The 19553-nt window shown below is 41.3% G+C and overlaps 1 protein-coding gene across 4 annotated transcripts in view; it reads left to right on the top strand.

The window, feature by feature from the left end:
- Window positions 1–19553, top strand: part of kiaa1522 (KIAA1522 ortholog) — a 42359-nt gene that overhangs the window by 12054 nt on the left and 10752 nt on the right. The gene's annotated exons all lie outside the window — the stretch shown is intronic.

The raw sequence follows: 19553 nt of genomic DNA, 5'->3' as shown, positions 1-19553 counted from the left end.
GCTAATCATTGTCTCTGTTAACAGTCCCTGAAGCAACAAAAACCACCAGACAAACGGGTTTAACACGAGCTCGCACTGACACAGACAGATTGTCAGAAAACTGAGATTTGTTATCACAAAGCTGCTGCATTTTCTCAGGTGTTGCTTGCTGTTTAATATTCTATGTCCTCACGGGGGACTATTTTTTGTCTACAGTACCTGTGTTTGTCACATAATCCCACCCTGTCTCTTTATTGACGTTATTGACAAAATAGTGAACTTTAAGTTTCTGGACACAGGGTCACTTGTACCAACTCTTGCCTTAAAGCTGCAATAATCCATACTTTTAATGTTTACAATGGAGCCAATTACTATGTGTAATGTGAAAGTTTGCTCTTTGTGACGAATCCACAGAGAATTATCACTGGACTCTAGAGCTGCAACGATTAATCGATTAGTTGTCAACTCTTAAATTAATCGCCACCTATTTTGATAATCGATTAGTCTGTTTGAGTAATTTTTTAAGACAAAAGTAAAAATTCTTTGATTCCGGCTTCTTAAATGTGAATATTTTCTAGTTTCTTCACTCCTCTGTGACAGTAAACTGAATACCTTTGAGTTGTGGACAAAACAAGACATTTGAGGACGTCATCTTGGGCTTTTGGGAAACACTGATTTTTCACCATTTTCTGACATTTTAGAGACCAAACAACTAATCGATTAATCGAGAAAAAAATCAACAGATTAATCGACTATGAAAATAATCCTTAGTTGCAGCCCTGCTGGACTCTGCAGTTTCCCACAATTCTACCCACAGAGACAGACCGAGTCGAAAAGGCAACTGTTTTCATCAAAAAGCTCTTTAAAAATCCACTGTACGCTACGTGCTCAGCAACAAATGGCATTTAACGACTAGCTGGGGAACAAAGTGGAGCATTCAGCAGCTAAAGAGCCAGATATTTCATTCAGGAGTTAGTACAGCCCAAAACAGAGCTACATGTTGGCGTTACATCCGCCAAAAGGCCAGAAACCTATCAACTTAATAAGGTAATAATATGTCAGCGTTGCTGCTTTAGTAAAGGGCGCTTGGAGCAATGCAGTTTAAATGTATAATTTTTTAGGCTCTGCTGTTATTTTGCTTTCATAAACAACCATTACTGCAAGCATTTCAACATGCTGATCATGTTGTTTTGGCGCGCTCATTACCTTAGCAAAGACTCACCTGGCTCAGTAAGCCTATACACCCATAAGAAAACATTTTTAAGGCACAATTATTTATTTTTATTTTTTATTTATCCTTTATTTAACCAGGAAATAATCCCATTGAGATTCAGAATCTCTTTTACAAGGGAGTCCTGGCCAAGGCAGCAGCATCAAAGTCTCAACATACAGTAACAAACAGCAGACAGACTTAATACATCACAGAACAATGACATCAATCGAAACAGTTTACATCAGTCTACTGGTTTCTAAACAATAATGTACCAAATCCAAAAGTCAGTGTGGCAACGTTTTGATGAAATATGTCCACTGTTGCAACACTGTCTGCTTCAAGCAGATATTTTAAAAGTAATTTGTGAAACAAAAGTGGAGTAAAGACTTTTGATGAACAGATGCTGATGGGACAATTTGTCCACCACAAACCTGCCATAGATCTGTGTTGCCTCTTTCGTTTTACGGCTGTTATGGTTAGGTGGCCATTAGTTGGAGTTAGGTGCATTAGAATATTACCAAATGCATCCGCTTGTGTCATTAGACAGCATGAAATATGATCTGCATTAGCTGGAGCCAAACAGCAATAACAATCAGACCAAGACCAATCAATTCTTGACAGACTTTTTCTTGTGGGTGTGTTTTCTATTGCAGTTAGACTTTCAGATGAGAGAAATGCAACAGTTTCATATTGTAGCCTGTGTTTTGCAAAAACAAGTTTCTTTCATAATTGTCTTGAGAGTTTTATTCAGCCTTCAGCACATCTTGTGTTTCACTAATATGAAATGGGTCCCCAATGCTACCGGTTTCCATGGTAACATCTGACCCTACCGAACCCTGTGTGTTAAAGGTAAGGAGATGCATCGGCTGTCAGTAAAACAAGACTGGGAAGTTAAGCCTCCTATCAAAACATCAAGATGGCGTTTGTTTGAGTGTGTGGCCAAAAAAAGATGGACTACACTCATTTTAGAATAGATAATGAATATGTGTGCATACAAACACATCTTGATTTCATTTTCTGTCAGGGTGGTTGATGTCTATGTGGGTGTGTGTGATTGTCGCCTTCTGTATTCACAGCCTCATTCACGGGGAGTTTATATAGAAACTTGGGCTGTGAATGCATTCCTACATTCCACCTGATTTCTTACGCATGAGCACCCATCCAGCAGACAAACACACAACTTCTGGAAATGAGGCTCCATTCCTGTTTTTTGAGGTGATCGCAGCTGCTTTTTTTGTTACACAATACTCCAAAATGAGGCAGTTTGAGCAAGAGAAGGAAAGAGTGCATTGTAGTACACAGAATTGTCATTGAGCGTGTTTATGTGCAGCTGTTTGGATGCAATGCTCCTCAAAGTTGTTGACTTTATTCATGTAACAGTAAAGCATAGCTAATGGAATCAAAACCACAGTAAATGCAGCAACCGCACACACTGCATGCTCTCTCTTTGCCACGGTGACGCAGGAGATGAACTCAGTGACATCCTAACCATGTGCTCCTGATGTATGTGTCATGTTTGTGGTTCTGGTCATGTTCCAAACCAGACACCCTGCCTGCGTCCTTCACAACACCTTAGAGGTTGTTAATGTTGGACAATACAACCCACACAAGTTAACTCACTGGGAAACGACTGAATGCCACACATGGGTGCACGTGCAATTTTCTTTATTTTTTCATCCATCGTTGTATTTCTTTCTTCAAACTGTGTTTCGCATTGGCTTTCTCTTAGTTGCTTACAAGCTCATTTTACAGGAGGATGTTAATGTTAATCTGGGATGTTAAAACTAAAATTATAATGTTCTGAACTTTTGGTCCTTTTTTTTAAGATTGTTTTTTGGGCATTTCTGCCTTTTAAAGGACAATTGCGGTGCAAAATGAGCCTAGGGGTTAATAACACATGGATACTGAGTCAACCTTTCTCTGAGATATGTTTTCATGCTAATCGAATGTGACCAGTTTTAGACCAAACCGCTAATTAGCTTATAACGCTAGTCGTCGGGGCCACGCGAAAGTAAAAATAAATCACTATTTCTATATCACTAACAAGGCTCAAAATAGCACCACACTTCCACTGTAGCATAATGAGGGTCCCTACATGTAAACTGAAGCATTGAGAACTTTGTAAGTGTACAGACAGTTTATTAAAAAGATAGTTTAGAAAGACTGTACCTTCACGTATACAGGCAGGAGCCATCTTGGGAAAACAGTCACGATCAGACGAACGACGAACGCTGTGCTGGAGCTATGTTACTGGTTACTGGTTGCACAGCGACGACCAGCGTTATTAGCTAATTAGCGGTTTGCCCTAAAACTAGTCACATTCGATTAGCATGAAAACATATCCAGAGAACGGTCGACTCGGTTATTAACCCCTAGGTTCATTTTGCGCCGGAATTGTCCTTTAATGGATAGGACAGGTCAGACATGAAAGGGGAGAGAGAGGGGGGAAGACACGCAGGAAACTGTCACAGGTTGGACTCAAACCTAGGAATAAACCTCTGCATTTGTGTGCGTTCTCTACCAACTGAGCTAACCGGCCACAAACTTTTGGTCCTCAAACCTCAAACTGTGTGAGCTCAACATCAGTTGTGGTCACTTGGTGTGATCCTGAAAACCAGTCATAATTTCCAAGATTGATAGTCAAGCAGTGTGTCTCCATTATTAAGGCACACCCAGGGAAGCGCTGAAGAAGAGTTACTGTTCGGGTACCAACTATCAATTATTAGAACTTTGTAATATGAACTTTGTTTCACCTGGCACAGTCACACTATCAGCACATCAAAGTATTAGTTATTTAGGCAATATTACACAAAAAGGTGTGCATTCAGTGATGCAAGCGCCTCTGTCCCGGCCGCAAAATTACGAATCCCACTATGGCCACGCCAAGACCCGCCCTGCAAAGCAGCTCGATTGGTTGGGGTTAGGCATTTCACCTTGAATGGTTAAGGTTAGGATAGCCGATTGGTCAGGGGATAGGACTTGAACAAATGGGGTTACGTTACCTTGCGTTCTCATGGACGCCTGGCCAATAAATGCTGTTGAAGGGCGGGTCTTGGCGTGGCCATAGTGGGATTCGTAATATCGCGTCCCGGCCACATTACTGTCGTGCCAATAATGACATTAAACCACACCCTGTCGTATAATATTGTAATTATGCATACAACGGTTACCAAAAAAATAAAAGACAAGATCAAACTATATTCATATTGTGGAGCAATTCACTCTCAAAATAATAATAAAAGCAACAGAGACAATTTTTTTAGTCCACGCTGAGTCAGACAGCTAACTTGAGCTAACGTTAGCTTTGTAGAGGTTATGGGATTTCCCCAACTGAATAAACCATACATATAAACACAAAGATATAAGATATCTGCTGGAAAAAAAAAAAAAATTCCCATGGTATGTCCATGTACTTCACATGTAGGCTATTTTTAAAAAGGTGCCATGTCACCAACTCGCCGGCACAGCTGATGTGACCCAAACATTTCCAATAACTCCAGAGCATTGTAAAAATAGGACAAACTCATTCAATCCGATGAGTCACTTTATATAAATATGATGGAGAGCTTCTGCAAATGCAGTGGTTAAGTTCAAGTTCCTATGTGTTCCACAAGGTTCGGGATTTATTTCCACGAATACAAATGTTTCAAAAACAAGTTTTTCATTCAACAAGTTACAATGTATTATTTTTAGTGATGAGCACAGTGTGCCGTCGTGCCGATTTAGATCACGTTCTAAATGTCTAGTTGACCAATCAGATTGCCTCGTCGGATCGGCTTGTTGTATAACAACGACGAGAGATGAGATGTTGCCAGCTGAGCTCCAAAGTCACAAAGATGTCTATTCATCTAGTGATGTGAGTGCTGGGACAGTGGCTGCAGTCGACAGGATTAGCTCACTATGAGCTCACTTTACTGCATCCACAGGTGGTCAGTGGGAGCCAGACACACGCACGCACGCACACACACACACACACACACACAGAAATTCTCTTTGCGCTGTCATCCTTTCATTCTTGGGCCATTTTAAGGTTTCATAAACTTGTGTGATTTAGCTGATGGGCCTCCAGATGTTTCACATTACCTTCTCATACTGGTCCACTCTGTAGGGAGAACCTCAGCTGGATTTCACCACAGAACAGTGATGTAGAGTGTCTCCGCTCTAAGATCACATGACAGAATGATGCATCTAATAAACTATTATCAGTTGTAAACTTCACATTTGAAATATTAGGACATATTGTTGAAATCACACACCATCTCTGCCTTTGACTTTCACGTCATTCCTTCACACTCCCAATCCCCCCCCCATGCTTCCTCTCCTTTATGCTGTTATCTTCCTGACCTTGGATTGTTGGCTGGTTATTTATCTTCTAGCATTCCAAAGGGGAGATATTAGCATGTATGCACCGTAAGATTTACACTGGCTGCCCGCCTTTGACTGTGAAATGAAAAAATTGTGATTTTGGGACAATGAAGGATTGAGAGGTAGTGAAAGTAAGTGAAAACTGTTGACAGAATTAGGGAGGGAGAACGGAAAGAAGGTGGCTCTCATCTAGAGAATATAAAGGGTAGAGAAGAAGAGAGAAACACGTTGTATAGGGCTGTGTATAATTCGAGAACAAGGCTGCCAGCAGATTCCCGTGCCATTTTCATAACGACTGTCTTGTGCGGATTTTTGATATTCCATATTCCATTATCCTGCTGGGTAAGGCTCGCCTAAGCCTTTTGATTCCTGTAAGCTGGGCTAAGACGCTCTCTTCTTGGTCCTCCTTTGAAGATCCCATTTACTGTGTGCCAGTGTCAAAGTCGGGGACTCCCTGCAGAGAGCTTAGGCAACACACAGTTGGATAAAGAGAAGATGACTTTTCGTCTCTGCTATATCTATCCCTTCTATGCACCACCCCATCTCGTCTTCCAGCCCTGATCTTTCATGTTCTCTTGCTGTTTCTCTCTTTTGCATCTCATTGCTCTCCTCTGCTTTTCATGCAAGCAAGCAATACCTGCACACACAGATGCCTCTTGTATTCCATTCCCCTTCTTTTAGTTTCTTTTCTGTTTGTTTGTTTTAAGCTGTATTTCCAACCACAGGAGCAAAACAATAGGAAGACTGATATAGTTATTTTTTTAACCAACCACTGTCTTCTCTCCTGTTTCCCGTTCTTCTCCATCTTCATCTGTCTGTGCTTTAGACCAAGTAAGGTCTGTTTAAAGTCAGTGAATAGGCTATGTCTGTTGTAGTTGTCGTCACCAATTTTTGACCTGTAACGTCATGTTCTGGCCTGTTGCACCAAAGTGTTCTTTGGAGATGGAGGGGGATCGTTACCGTCCTCCTCTATTCTGTCCTCTCATGCCCTTCGTCTGCAGGACCTTTTTGTTTTCTTTCTCTAAATGAAAGGATGTTTTAGGCAGCATGCAATTGTGGTTTGTCTGCATACTCTGCTCCTAAATGTAGCATGGGAATTTTTTTTGCCGTTGAATAAATTCTTCTGAAGGACCCATTACCCTTTAGCAAGTCTCATGCAGTTATAAAAGAAAGTTTGCTATTTGAAGCTTTGACCCACATTTAACTTAAGCTGCCAATGGGAAAGAAATCCTGTTATTTCAGCCATGGTTGGGAGCAGTGTTGGGCTCGTTACTCATTTAAAAAAAAATTATATAGTTACTACCTGAAGGCAGAAATACATTACACCACTTATTACATACATGTTGCTTTACAATCCTCATCTTAATTAAAGCTGCACTAGTCACAATATTGTGGATGAAAGGACTTGTGTAACGTGAAAGGGGTCGCTCATAGTAACACACAGATCTCCTCAGCTCTATGGAGCCTTTAAGCATCTTTCAGCTCATTGTTTTAGCTGGTCAACTGTCAAACTCTTCTCTTATTAGCCATGTTTCCAGGCAGCTGTTTTCAGTAAAAAAAAAAAGTTCTGATTGACAACAACACCATGCTCTACCTGCTCAGCATCACGTGACAACCTAGTGAACATAGTGGAGGATATACAGTAGCAGCTTAAGACCCAGATGTTTATGATGTTTGTATTCAACTTGCACTCATCAGGTGGTAATAAACACAACATCAAATGAATGCTATTGTTGCACTGTGTCTGGTGATTATTATATATATATATATATATATATATATATATATACACATATATATATATACACATATATATATATTAAGTTTAAGAAATGGGAATACTTTAAAAAATGATACATAGATGAGGTGACGTGAAAAGTAATTTTTCTTTGTTAAAGTAACATTTATGAGCACGGACGAGCCATGTTGCTGCTCAAATCCCCCACAGCTTCAGAGAATCAGAGTGATCTCTGTGCCTCCTGTATAAAAGGACTCAGTGTTTGCATTGCTCTGTAATGGGGCTCAGTCCAGTGGCTTCCTGCATCGCCACCTAAATTGAATTAAATCATCAGACCATACCATTAAACAGCACACACACACAAACACACACACACACACACACACACACACACAGGCCCTTGTGTGACCTTACCATTCAAAGATTATTATTTCATGTTAGGCTTCATTTTCCATCATCACTGTGCCAAATCTATAGTTGGAAACTTGTGACAGTGTTAGCTTAGCATGTCCTGCCCTGCTGATGGAGAAGAAAGCAACATCAAACCTAGGATTAAACCTTGCTGAAATGAAGTCATCCATCAATCAAATTGGCTTTTGCTGGACATGTCAAAGTGCTCATTTAGAGTTTTTTTTCTGACACTGATAAGATAAAAAAAAAACTGGTTTGCTACGCTGCGATGATTATATATGTTCTGTCTCGGGTTAGAAAACCAAGACTGAAATCAATGTTAATGGATTGATTCAACCAAAAGTACAAATACTCATTGTACTTAAGTAGAATTTTCACGTATCTGTACATTACTTCGTTGTTTATATTGCTGGAAACTTTCACTTTTACTTCACTACATTTCCCCTAAGCGTCTTTGTTAATCATTACTTGTACAAATGTTTTTGTACGTTGGAGTAAAAGATTCTTCCTCACAAAAAAAAAAATAATTCAGTTTTTGTCTTTATTGATGTCAGACTTTTAATTTGATTTTTAAGAAGGTGGGGAAACCCTGAATGTTATGCTTTACTATAAGGAAGCCACAATATATTCATATATATATATATATATATATATAAATCATATATTCGTTCATAATCAAAATTTTTCTTTACTTTTACTTCAAAAAGTTAATTACATTTAATATCAGAAAATTTCTTTTGATAAGTACAGTACATATCGGATACTTTTACTCAAGTAATATTCTAAAAGGTGACTAACTTCTACCAAAGTCATTTTCTGGTAACATAGTTGTGCTTTTACTCAAGTATTGCTTTAAAGTACTTTATTACAAGACTGTATACAGTAACCATGACATGAACACAAATGAGCGCAAACACATTTAAGCTACAAGAACGAATTTTGGCCCTGCCTTTACAGACAACAACAGGAACAAAATTCAGATTTAATTTGTATTTCCAACTTAAAGGTACACTGTGTATGTATATACTATACTGTATGTCATGTCAATCAGTGTAAAACTTGACACAAGCTATAATTAACCTCAACAACTTAAGTTGAGACCTTGGACTCATGTTGGCGAAGAGGTGTGTGTGTGTGTGTGTGTGTGTGTGTGTGTGTGTGTGTGTGTGTGTGTGTGTGTGTGTGTGTGTGTGCGTGTGCGCCAAGCAGATGGTGTCCGTGGTGCCAGCTCCAACCTCGGCCACTGTTTGTACTTCAACATTTGGCAGCCGGTTTACTCAAAAACGCTGTCGTCTTTTCAAGCGGATTTACAAGTGTTTTCAGACTGATTGAGTCAAAATAGTTTCGACTTGTTTACGAAAGCGAAGCTCAGTTCATTTGCCGTGCATAATGGGATTTGTCCGAGGAAGAGTGATGAGGGGTGGGGGGATGGAGTGTGTTTCTGCGATGTTGTTGTCTGTGGGCGGGAGGGAGGCGCACACACAACCCTCAGCGACTGCATATCTCTCGCTCACATACACACATTGTAGCACTTACATTGCTGAGGAACAAACTAGTACTTTCACTGCCTGCGCATGTATGTGTGTGTTACATGTGTGGTGCATTGAAAACAGGGTGCATCTGTTCAGGCCTAATGTGTTCAGTGTGATTCGAATGACAGAGAGTCAGATGAACTTAACGTCACTTGTACCTCTTAGCTCAGCGCTTAGGACATCAGCAGATTTTTTGTTTTTCCATGTAAACTCTGCTCCTCACTCCTCATCAGCACACTTGATGTTGATGAAAAGCATTCAAATGTCCATGGTGACAGTGGGAGCACTTCATCCTAAATGCATAGCTTTATATCTTCCATTGTTAAAACAGCTTCTGTATCCATTCCCCTTGTGTTTCAGCAATTTGTGACTGAATAACATGACATGAATTCATTGTAATAGACAGATAGTCCAGAGAGTACAGAATAGAAACAAAGAAAGAGTTTCTCAGAAATGTCCAATGTCAATTTTTACCATCTCTAAAACTTTCAAAGTATGATAAGGACATGAAATTATGTAAATTACATTTTGGTTAAACTAAAAAGTCAAATGCAGACATACATTCTGATTAGCTAATGGGACAAACCCAACTGTGACATTTGGAGTTTGAATCATTATAGCAGTTGAGAAAAGGTCAGGCAGGTGGGGAGTTTGAACAGCTGCTAAATGTGTAGCAATTCTTTCCTGTTAAATAGACGTCTTTATCTCAGTGGAATTTTACGGTGATAAACCACAGGTCTTTATACTGGGACAGTGGAGAGATACACTATCTTTTGGTTTGGCATTCATCAGTCTGAGTCTTGTGTCAAGTCTAGAAAAAAAAGATTTTTTCAATAACAGAATGGATAAGTAAATCCATGAAACCTTATACAGCAAGTATGAGGAAGTACTTCAAAGTATGTGCAAGAGTGACATGGATGAACTCACATGAAGAAAACTTTTATAAAGGTACAGCTTCAATTTTTTAATTTTAGTGTACTGACATGTTCAACGACATTCTCCTAATTAGATTCTTTAAAACATATCAAATTGTTCCAAGTATGAATCCTGACTTGGCCGTGTATACGCAAATATCCCAAAATGTCAAACTACTCCTTTAACTAAAGAGGGCTAATATCAGTCCATGCCATGACTTAAATATAAGACTATATATGGCAAGACATTTTTTGCTATGTTTTGCTAAGACTGTGTTTTTTTTAAGTTTGTTTCAGTTCAAACCAGCCGATCGGCTCCTCAGACTTTTCTGATGAGGGATTTTACGTCCGACAAAGGAGTCAGACTTCAGGGCGTCAGTCCTGTCCTTTCCTGTCCAGCAGTCCTGTCCAGGCCTGTCCTGTCCTGTCCTTTCCTTTCCTTTCCTTTCCTTTCCTTTCCTTTCCTTTCCTTTCCTTTCCTTTCCTTTCCTTTCCTGTCCTGTCCCCTTCCATCCTGCCCTGTCCTGTCCTGTCCGAGTCTGTTTAGAAGCTGCAGGTCTCTCATTAACAACATCAGTCATACTAAATGAGTCCATTTACCATTAGAGAGACGTTCCCTCGGCTAACCTGCAGCACCTGTGCCTTTCTTTCTCTTTCCAGCTGTTGCCTGGCTGGTGTTACTTTAATAAGTAAATTAAGCACGTTCATTTAGACGTAAAGGTTTTTGCTTCTAGTTCTGTCTCTGTGGCACTGCATTGAACATACAAAATAAGTTAAAACATATTGTTTTTACAGAATGCACTCCACTTGAAATCTCTCAGGTTGGTTTTGCCTGGAGGCCTTTGTGTCTCTCCAAACCATCTAATTTCCAGGGTCAGCCTGAAGACTCCTATGCTCCCTCCCACACCAGCTGGCAACAAATAGATTCATCGTCTTGTTAAGACTGTAGATGAATGTAGCGTACAGTGGATAAACTGTGTCTCCGCTGTGAGGCATCTGTATCAGTGTTTGCAGAGTTCTCAGTTTGGCTCAAAAAAAAAAAAAAGAAAAGAAAAAAGCTTTCAAGTTGGAACAAAAACAGCTCATTCTCCATGGGAAAAAGATACCCACAAGCCCCTTATCGGGTAGAGAGAGAAAGAACAGGAGGGAGAGAATGAGAGAGGGATGACAAAAAGAGAAACAATTAAGATTTTTAAGCACAGTGGGGTGCTGCAGCTTATGGTGCGTTCTTTTTTTCCACCGAAGTCAATCTACGAGTCGTTTTCCGGAGTTACGAACCAGAAGTTGCAACAAGAACGCCCCCGAGGTCGAATATACGACTCGTCAAGTCGTCTGAACTCAGAGGACCCAGAGTTCACTTTCAAAGATGGCTACGTCGTGCATCACACGTAGTAAACATTGTGGTGTTCTACAATTTTAAGCACTTTTGTCTTTGTTGTAACCAAATGAAGAAGTCGTACACATAGCGCTGTATACTGCTACCTATAGGCATGTCGCTACAGTCTTATTATGAGTTAAATACCGCCTGATTAGTTATTTTGTAGCTTGTGCAGCTGAAATTGGCTAGAGACGCTCGGTTGCTATATGACAACAATGGCAGAGTCTTGAGCAGAAAGCAGAGCAGTAGCCTACTACGGTTATTCGTTTTTCGACACGGATGTGACGTCACACTCGAGCTACTAGTCGCGATTACAAGACAAAAAGACCGCATAGTGGTGCGTTCTTTTTGTCTTGTAATCGCGACTAGTAGCTCGAGCGCGACGTCACATCCGCGTCGGAAAAACGAATAACTACGGGTTGTTGCATTCTTTTTGTCACACAATACTACGAGTCGGAGAAAAGATGGATTTTTGTAACATTTTTAGTAACATTTAGGATTCTATTCACCCAGTTATTGACATATTACACACATATATTTCACAGTTTGATACATGAAAATTACGTTTTGATTAACGTTAACGTTAGGCTACTGCTCTGCTTTCTGCTCAAGACTCGGCTTAAAGCCATTGTTGTCATATAGCAACCGAAGTGCTCTAGCCAATTTCAGCTGCACAAGCTACAAAATAACTAATTAGGCGGTATTTAACTCATAATAAGACTGTAGCGACATGCCTATAGGTAGCAGTATACAGCGCTATGTGTAATTAACTTTTCATTTGGTTACAACAAAGACAAAAGTGTTTAAAATTGTAGATAACCACAATGTTTACTACGTGTGATGCACGACGTAGCCATCTTTGAAAGTGAGCTCTGGGTCCTCTGAGTTCAGACGACTTGACGAGTCGTAAATACGACCTCGGGGGCGTTCTTGTTGCAACTTCTGGGTCGTAACTCCGGAAAACGACTCGTAAAACGACTTCGGTGGACAAAAAGAACGCACCATTAGTTTAACTGTGTGTGTGTGTGTGTGTGTGTGTGTGTGTGTGTGTGTGTGTGTTTGTGTGTGTGTGTGTGTGTGTGTGTGTGTGTGTGTGTGTGTGTGTGTGTGTGTGTGTGTGTGTGTGTGTGTGTTCCCTTACAGAGGGTCCTGAAGTGGAATCAGTCACCTCAGCTCAGGTGTACAACCTGCTTCAAGTCAGGATTAAGAACTGAAGCAAATAGAGAGTTAATCTGTGCTAAAGAAGTGGGACACCAGTGTTAGGTTAGGAAGACATACAGTACAAAATAAACCATCAAGGAACCATGCTTGTTGATTTAGTTCAGCTTATTCACAATGCAGTGATGTTTGTCAATGAAACTACTTCTGAACCTGTATTAGGATAAGGTGCTCACTTTCATACTTATATTTATCCAAACTTTGCAGCGGAGCAGTAGTTGGTTGAACGCCTCAAAAACCCACACAAATACATTTTTAAATGTTAGTCACGCACACACGCATAGATGTGGATATTTCAATTCTCAGTTTAGGCAAATCATATTTTTATTGTAAGTGAAAGAGGATTTTTAGAAAAAAAAGTTTTTTTCTTGTTCATCATAACCAACGTTTAAGCTGCCTATTGTAAAACCTAAACTTTATCAAAGCTCTTTGTCTTATAACCACTACCTTATATATTTATGTGACAAAGAGGTAAAATGGCATCTCTTCCGTTTTTTTTATTTTTACATAATCCAATTAATGGTGGAGAAGCATAATATTCCCACAGTATGTGCCAATATAACAGGGGGTTCAGAATGTGTGCAAACCTCTTATAGTTTTATGATACAGTTTTGCTCACAATCCTACAGTGACTCGTTTCCCTCTCTCTCTCTTTTTCCTTTGCTCTCTTCGTTCTCCTCACCATTTCTAATCAACCCCTTCTCTATCTTGTTCCCTCTTTATCTCGCTCCCTCTGTGACCCACCCAGAGGAAATCACAGGTGCGGTGGTTCATGGGTGGTGACAGTTACTGTACTCAGTGATTTATGTCCTTCCTTTTCTATTTCCTCGGCCCCTTCCCTCCTTCTCCCTCCTCGTGCCTCTCCGCTTCTGTCTCCGCCACTCCTGTTGTCATCTTCTCAGCATCTTTACTTTTACATTTTGTATCTCTGTTTTTATGCTCCCTCTACGACTATCAGCTCTCATCAGCTACAGTAACGAATGAGTCGGAACTCGCAGTGAATATTTCATTCTGTGCAGGCCAAATGAACAGACGGTGCCAGACATTATCGTACCAAGATACATGAAACATTACATATTCCACTAGATATGTGCATGGAGGAGAGGATGGAGGTTAGCCTGCCTCTCCCTCCCCCTGGTTAATACTACACCACTCAATGAAGGGGAGCTCATAACTCAAGTCCACCACAGGAGCCATATCAGGGGCAGCAACGAGCTGAATAATGACACCTGTGTGCGTGTGTGCGTGTGTGTGTGTCTGTGTGTGTGTTGGGCCAAGGTTTATTGCTGGTCACATTTTAACCCTCTCTTCCTTTACTCTGGCAGTTTCATTACTTCTATTAAAGGGATGGAAAGAGCAGCTGGGAGAGAAAGACATTGCAGCCAATCATTGTGGTCAGCAGACAAAGACACCACTGTAAGCCACCACTGTATATGCACCGATATCCCTAGATGCTGTTTAGTGTAACACATCTCAAAGTATAAGGCCAGCCTTGTCAACAAATCAAAGGCAAAAAACATTCCTCTGTGTCCGAACATTCTGAAACCACATCACACTATGTTGCACTGGGTGGCATGTTCCTTAATTACCATTAACATGGCTACTGTGATTTATCTTTAACAAGCCCACATGCACCGCCCTGCTGCTGTAAATACTACCTAGAGCACCGAATGTGTATTCATCTGCAGCTGAAAATAGTCTCCAACAAATGTGTTTACTCCTGTTTGAGTAACGTTTGCTAACAAATACAGTGCCCAGCTTTTTCAGGAAATTATTTAGCCTTTTTTTTAAATTTATTTTTATTAAAGTTTATATTTGTAATTAGTTTTTAAAGATTTTTGTCGTGGGGCTAAGAGTCACAGACAAGGTGCAGTTGGAAAGTATTGAAAGATGAACTAACATATTGTTGCTTTTTGTCTTTGTCATTGTTCAGCCTCACACATTTACACTCAGATTTGGATTTTGTTGAGCATTGTGTTCAAGTCATGGCATTTCAGCAGCTACTTCGCAGCATTTTTACACTGAATGTCCCAGGAACATCAAGAAAACCAACATGGGGATGAGGAAATCCCAAGCCTCTGTCTTCTTGAACAAGCGCCTGTTGTCCTCGTGTTTTTCCACAGCTGTGACATTGTGTTAAGGTGAAGCCATTCTGCAGGCGTACCTGAGACCTAAAACACTGCTCCTTGTTGTTATTCCTCAGAGAGACCCAAATGCAGACGCAGAATCAGGAGTGATGAAGGAAAAGAGATTTACTTTGAGGAGAAAGGGGATATGAAGTGGGATGAGCGATGAGGCTGCTGGCTGGCAGGGTGTCGGTAGAGAGGAGTTGTGGCTGGAGATGCAGATGAGAGAGCAGGGAGGCAGATGAAGTGGCAGGCTGACGAGGATGATCTTGAATCAGAGAGAGAAAACAGGAATAGGCAAAGCCAAAACCACAGGAGGAGATATTCAACTATACATGATTACTAGAGTGGCCTGAAAGGTAGCACAGTAGCTGACGGAACGATCTTGCGATGAGTGATCGGGGTAGATATATATATTTACTGGAGCTTAGTCTCGCATTGCTAGACCTATCTCCGCAGTGCTGTGGAGTAAGGTCTGGCTGCTCCACACATACATTCCAGGATGGGAGAAAAAAAAAAAAAAAAAAAAAACTTTAGTTGTTTGCATTTATTTAAACAAATTACAGTTGTCTTGGTGGGTGCTATGCTCCGGAAAAAACTTGCCATTTTCAGCGTGTGGCTTGCTAGCTCGAAGTTTGTTGTTATTTCCCAAAGCGAGCAGAGTTTGAGAATGGCAACACACAGAGAGCGGAAGCGGAGGGACATCGGATGTCAGGCAATTATCCTGGAAATGGACCCTCTTTGATCCAGACTAACTGGAGCTGAAGGCAGGTGTGGGTGATGAAGCTATCAGGATCCAGGAGAGAGCAGAGTGACGCAGACTGGAACACACAGGGGACGGGAAAAAACATCGAGAAACACAAGAGAAATCCAGGGTCACAGCTCCTAATTGGCAAGCACAATGATCCACATTTTTGGCATGTTTTAATGATTTAGCCAAAAAGATATTAAAGGCTTTTTAAACTTTACCCTCTCGAGTGCCTCAGTTTCCTTCAGCCTTTTTTTTACACTAGTAAAAACTAGTCGCTGCGGAGCGGAGGAGGGTCTGGCTAGTCCACACAGCATTCCTGGGAAGGTTTATTAGCATTTCTTTAAACCAATCACAATCGTCATGGGCGGTGCTAAGCTCCGAACGGAGCCGCTGTAAAATAGTCGCGCGAGAGACAAAACTCAGATTGGAGAGATAGTTTAGCTAGCTGTCTCAGTTTACCATGCAGAGATCTGAGGAGCAGTCAACCATAGTCCTCAGAAATCCACCAAATTTAAAATTCCAACACAAAAAAAGTGAGAGGAAACGGAAAAGACATGCATCCGGCGGAATTTCCTGCGACAGCGGAGCAATCCCGGAAGTGGAACACGAAGGCTAGACTACTACACACCTAATCAGCACTCCATGCAGACTGCATTGTGACCGATCAGTATTTTACCTTTGTTGTTCATTCTCATTTTTCCTGCTTCCCCATTTCCCCCCAGCCACTTTTTTTGAACCCAGCATGCACGCACTGAACCACACATCCATTAATTCATACACACACACACATTGGCCGCTTTCAAGCTTAGTCAGGCTTGAAGTGGAAACCCTGCTACTTCTCATGGCCGAGTGGCCTGAATGCTAACCTGATACTGATGTTGAGGTTATGACAAAGGCAGAACAGCTTTCCCTATTTTATTTTATTCTCTCTCTCTCTCTCTCTCTCTCTCTCTCTCTCTCTGTCTCTCTCTGCTTCTCTGTTTACATCATTCCTCCCCTGTGCAACAAATGAGAGGTTGAGCTAAGAACATGAGATGAGCTAATACTCACCATGTGGTCACAGTATTACATTTTCCAATAAGTGTGTGTGTGTGTGTGTGTGTGTGTGTGTGTGTGTGTGTGTGTGTGTGTGTGTGTGTGTGTGTGTGTGTGTGTGTGTGTGTGTGTGTGTGTGTGTGTGTGTTAGAGTTTGGGCTTGGTCAGTCCACTGGGAGCCATATTTTACATTTAGCTGCTTTTTCTTCCATCATCAGTACAAAGTGGCCCCCCTGTGTATCTACAATGAATGTTCTCATCAAATGACCTGCTGTTTTTGCAGTCTCATCGCTGGCAGCCCAGACCGAGTCAGAGTTGATACAGCACTCTCTAGTGGAGCAAGAAGTTATATGTGTGTATAAGAAATGACAGTGTTGATGTAGAGCGGCTTATCAGAGAGAAGTGGTTTGTGTCTGCTCCGGTAAAACTGACGTTTTTGCCTTTTATTGAATAGGTCAGTCTTGTTTGGTTATTTTGTAAATGATTCAGTTATGTCAAGTGATTTTCTTTCCATTTATAAGTAATATATACAGTATCCCAGATATCTGCCCGCTGTGGTTATGTGATGGTCACTTTGTTTTTAAAGATTATTCTTTGGGCCTTTTAGGCCTGTATTATATAGGACAGCTGAAGATGTGAAAGGGAGAGAGAAAGAGAGAGGGGGAATGACATGCAGCAAAGGGCCGCAGGTCGGAGTCAAACTTGCGCCCGCTGCGACAAGAAGTAGCCTTTGTACATGGGGCGCACACGCTACCAGGTGAGCTACCCAGGCACCCCAGGTCACTTTGTTTTAAAGAGCTTCTGGATTCAAAGGAGCAGTTTATGTTATTGTATTCATGTTATATCATCCTAGAAAACTAAAACAGGAACTAGATCACGTTTGGCTGAAAGAAATGATTGAATTGAAAATTACTACTGTTATATATACTATTATATAACTGCCTTACTATTCGCTTCAGCTCTACTGGCTGGAATTCACAACATGAGATATAAATCAGAAAATAGAGAACGGCATGTCAAATCATTATTATTACTTTGAATGTTGCTCTTACTAATGAGGTGCTTGTCTTTTGGCGTTTGACATTTTAACAAGCCTGTATTGTCGGCTGCCTGAACTCTGATTGTCCTCCAACAGGCAGTTTGACCTGCTAACAAGTGCAACAGTCTGGCTCAGTTGATTTATAATATTTCCTTTAGTGTTAGAAGGCTGTGAAGCAGCGTCTGAGTAGCCCTTAAAAAGCCACTGTACTTGATTTAAAATTGTATTGTATTATTGTAATTGTATCGAATATTTGTTGTTTTTCTACAATCGCTCTCTATAATTAAAATGTGAAGTTTTGGAAATCCACATTAGCATGAAGTTAGCAAAATGTTAACTTTCCTCTATTGTAATGCACCGTGATTTTTGCTTATGCAGTGGAATGGTGTGTTGTGTGCGCTGAATCAAAGGCATTTGAAGCCCCTCTCTCCCCTTTGCCCTCTCTCCCAAGACCAGATGGTGTCTCTTTAGGCCCTCTAATGAATATTGATATGAGGGGTCTTGGTTAACAACAGGGGGGTACACAGGTTGGGCCAAAGACCCCTAGGATTGGCACTTAGTAAAGGTCTGATTGAGGGGACTGGGTGTGGAAGGGGATTTATAAGACAAGGCATGGGCCACATCACTGCGAAACAAATCGGTTTTCTTATGCACATAAGCTCCCACGTGTCCCATATTGTCTTGCACAAATAAATATGGATTAGGAGCTAATTAGTTTCATTTAGTCGCCTGAGTGACATCATCCAGAGGATACGTAATGCTTTAGTGTTTAGTGTAAAGTTAAAATAAAAAAGGAGTGAAAATGTAAAATGAAAGAAACATTTCTAAGCAAAAGACTGAGATGAGAAGTGCTGATAGAGGGAGATCTAAATGTCAGGGGTGAGGGAGTGTAAGGTGAAGAGATGGACAGGTTAAGCCACTGGCGGAGTTAATCCTCTGGCATGACTCCAATGTCTAAAGCTGCTCTCCTGAAGGCCTCGGCTTATTCCAGCCCCCCGCTCAACCTGAGGCTGAACCTCCGCCAGCAGCACCCCAGGCTGGGCAGTCTGACCCTGGACACTGGGGTGGAGCTTTCTTCACTGGAGAAGCTTAGCATCCTCACCCGTTCTCCAGTGCCAGGAGTTCTGTGTGGGTGCAGTGTGAGGAGGGACGGTGGGTGTATGGATGAAAGTAATTGTGCTACTACCCTCCAGCTGGTCCGAGTGTATGGGCCAGCTGTAGCCCCCTGCCGTGTCACTTTATTGGGAATAAACATCCATTCAGAGCGCAACTGGATCAAGTGCTGCTTCTATAGTGGGGAAATATCCCTTTTGAACACAGCATCACTTGTTTGTTTGGCACAGAATCAGCTTTTAGGCTGGATTTTTTCATAGCCGTGTTACATTTCATACCCTCTGCAGTTTGTCAGGAAACATTAGTAGGCGTCTAGAAACTCACACGCGTGCGCACACACACCTACGCGCGCGCACAGCGCCATGAGAGCTGCGATGATGAACCGAGGCTGTGTCAGCTATTTATAACTCAAACTAGACCTCTGTGGCTATGAGGCAAAGGGGCAGACAGGAAGAGAAAGGCAGAGAAAAGAAAGATGTGAAGGAAGAGAGATTAGCAGAGACAGAGGGAGGATAGGGCACTGGAGAAAGTGATGCAGTGGAGAGGGTTAGGCATTACAGCACGTTGAAGTAGTTGTTTAGCTTTTCACTGTGAGGACACAACCTCTACTGTCAAATGTAGCCCCTGTAGCCCTTAGATAATGAGACAGAGCATCAGACAGACGCCATGGTGCTGAAGGCTTTCATTAGGGAAAGGACAATGACAAATAGAACTATATAACCTTAAAGTATACCAGTGGGG

The sequence above is a fragment of the Perca fluviatilis genome, chromosome 13, assembly GCF_010015445.1.
Source record: "Perca fluviatilis chromosome 13, GENO_Pfluv_1.0, whole genome shotgun sequence".
Taxonomy (NCBI): Eukaryota; Metazoa; Chordata; class Actinopteri; order Perciformes; family Percidae; genus Perca; species Perca fluviatilis.
Note: the sequence above shows the minus strand (reverse complement) of the source record. Positions and strands in the feature narration are given on the sequence as shown.